This window comes from Mandrillus leucophaeus, unplaced genomic scaffold (genome assembly GCF_000951045.1).
Source record: "Mandrillus leucophaeus isolate KB7577 unplaced genomic scaffold, Mleu.le_1.0 Scaffold947, whole genome shotgun sequence".
Taxonomy (NCBI): Eukaryota; Metazoa; Chordata; class Mammalia; order Primates; family Cercopithecidae; genus Mandrillus; species Mandrillus leucophaeus.
In genome coordinates this window covers 399371-402184 of record NW_012110330.1, presented here as the reverse complement: position 1 = coordinate 402184, position 2814 = coordinate 399371, and positions in this window count along the sequence as shown.

Genomic DNA, 2814 nt, shown 5'->3' with positions numbered 1-2814 from the left:
GAAATCTCTTCCATAATTCAGATTTCTACACTTTATACTTGCCTCCCTCCTAAATTGTGATATTGCAATGTGTGCTGTGGCAGAACTTGGGCTTGTAGGGGAAACAACTAAGAGATAGGAAGTGTCAGGGATGGGAGGGAAATGGTCTGGGAGCAGATGACGTCCGTGGAGAAAACGAGAGGGGAAGAAGTTAGGTTGCAAAATAACCTACAAGAAACTATAGTAGGAGCCTCCTTCCTCGTGCTGATCCCACCCTAAGAGCCACAAGGGTTTGTCCAGGACAGGGAAGGGCCTGTGAGTCTATGAAGACCCAGATCCTCAGGGGCACTTCTGCTTTTTCTGTTCCAGACCAAAATCAGGCCACTCTCGATCTGATGGGATGGAGAAAGGAGATAGTGGGTTGAGGGGCCCAAGAGTCAACACCAATTCACAGTCTGTACTTCATGCAGAGCTTTGTCCTGGGTGCTCTCTTTAAGGGGTGGGGGTAAAGTGGATGCAATCCTTGAAATTCACCTGAGTAGTAGGCATCAGAAACTATCATGGACAGAATGTAATGGACAGGGAGAGAGAAAGACATCAACTCTTACAACCTGTGCCAGGATCTCAGAATAATGGTCAGAAGTCAATTCTTGCCCAAGCCATATTACAGCCCCTTTATTATGACTCTAACAGTGTCATTAATGACAGTTACAGTAGTAGTGATTATAAGAGCATTAACCGCAGCTCATTTTGTGCCATAACTATGCCAAAATTTTATTTATATAGTCTCTGTTCATCCCACTGCAGAGCCTTTCTTCTTGATGGCCCTTCTGCCAGGAACACTCTTCCCTGTTCACATACCTAGCTTTGTCCCTTTATTCAGATCACGCCTTAAATATTACATCCTCAGTAAGATCCTCACAGAGGACCTCAAATAATGACTTTCTGGCACCTCTTTCTCTATTCTCTTTGTTTTTGTTCATAGATACTTATTACCTTAAATTCAGATAGAAAGACAGCTAGATGTAATATTTAGAAAGATAAACATGTATTTTGTTGTTGTTTATTTATGCTTTTGTTTGACTCCTCCAGTATAAGTTCCATGAAGACAGGGACTCTATTTCTTTTGTTCAACACCTTTATCCTTAGCACCTAAAACATCTGACACACATTAGGCAACTAATAAATACGTGTTGGATGACTGAAAGAATCCTCACAATAATTCAGTAAGATGGAGACTACTATTATCTCCAATTTACAGATGAGAAAACTGGTGCTCAGAAAGTCAAATTATTATTCAAAGTTTCAAAGGTAGTAAGCATCAGAAGCAGGATTCAAACCTAAGCCAGTCTGACTCCAGGGCGTGCCCTCTTAACCGTGCCATGCTCTGCAACTGCAAGAACAGAAAGCCTATGGGCATGGACAGAGCCTGACTAGCCCAATGGCTCAGTGAACTGGGGAGGCTGCCAAGGGAGCCAGGAATCTGTGGACAATGAACATTTGAGCAGCAGGGGCAAGGCAGAACCATAAGAAAGGGAGAAGACATGATCTCAAAGATGCAGTAGGGGGTTAAGAAAAAGATCCAGGCCAGGCACAGTGGCTCACGCCTGTAATCCCAGCACTTTGAGAAGCCAAGGTGGGCGGATCACTTGAGGTCAGGAGTTCGAGACCATCCTGGCCAACATGGTGAAACCCTGTCTTCTACTAAAAATACAAAAATTAGCCGAGCACGCACCCGTAATCCCAGCTTCTCAGGAGGCTGAGGCAGAAGAATTGCTTGAACCCAGGAGGCAGAGGCTGCAGTGAGCCGAGACTGTGCCACTACACTTTCGCCTGGGTGACAGAGCAAGACTCCATCTCAAATAAAAAGAAAAAAGAAAGAAAGAAAAAGATCCAAAGAGATTTGATGGTCTGCTAGAGGATCTTAGCAAAAGAAGAATCTTACTATTGAATGTAATCTGAGGAGCTAAAGCCAACTTTTGACCCAGGCAGAAAGGCTTTCCATGGCATTTTCTTTTTATCTACAGAATAGGAAATGTGATCATGCATAGAGATAATCACAGATAGTCACTAAATATTCATAATGCTAAGAACGCAGCAAAAAATAGGAAGAAAGAGGTTAGATCAATATCAAAGGAAGACATTTAATACAAAGTGAGTCTTTCAAAAATATCCTTGGGGCCGGGCGCAGTGGCTCACGCCTGTAATCCTAGCACTTTGGGAAGCCGAGGTGGGTGGATCTCTTGAGGTCAGGAGTTTGAAACCAGCCTGGCCAACATGGCGAAACCCCGTCTCTACTAAAAATACAAAAAAAAATTAGCCAGGCATGATGGCGGGTGCCTATAATCCCAGCTACTCAAGAGGCTGAGGTTCGAGAATCACTTGAACCCAGGAGGCAGAGGTTGCAATGAATCAAGATGGTGCCACGGCACTCCAGCCTGGACAACAGAGACTCCATTTCAAAAAAAAAAAAAGTTCTAAATAAGCCAGGCACTGTGGTTCATGTCTACAATCCCAGCACTTTGGGAAGCTGATGCAGGAGGATTGCTTGAGCCCAGGAGTTTGAGACCAGCCTGGGTAACATAGTGAGACTTCATCTCTACTTAAAAAAAAAAAAAAAAAATTAGCCAGGTGTGTTGGCCCACACCTATGGTCCCAGTCACTCGGGAGGCTGAGGGAGGAGGATCACTTGAGTCTGAGAGGTTGAAGCTGCATTGAGCCATGATTGGACCACTGCACTCCAGCCTGGGTAACAGAGCAAGCCTCCGTTTCAAAAAATAAAAATAAATAAATAAATAAATAAAAGTTCTAAATAAATAAAAACTTTGTGTTTTA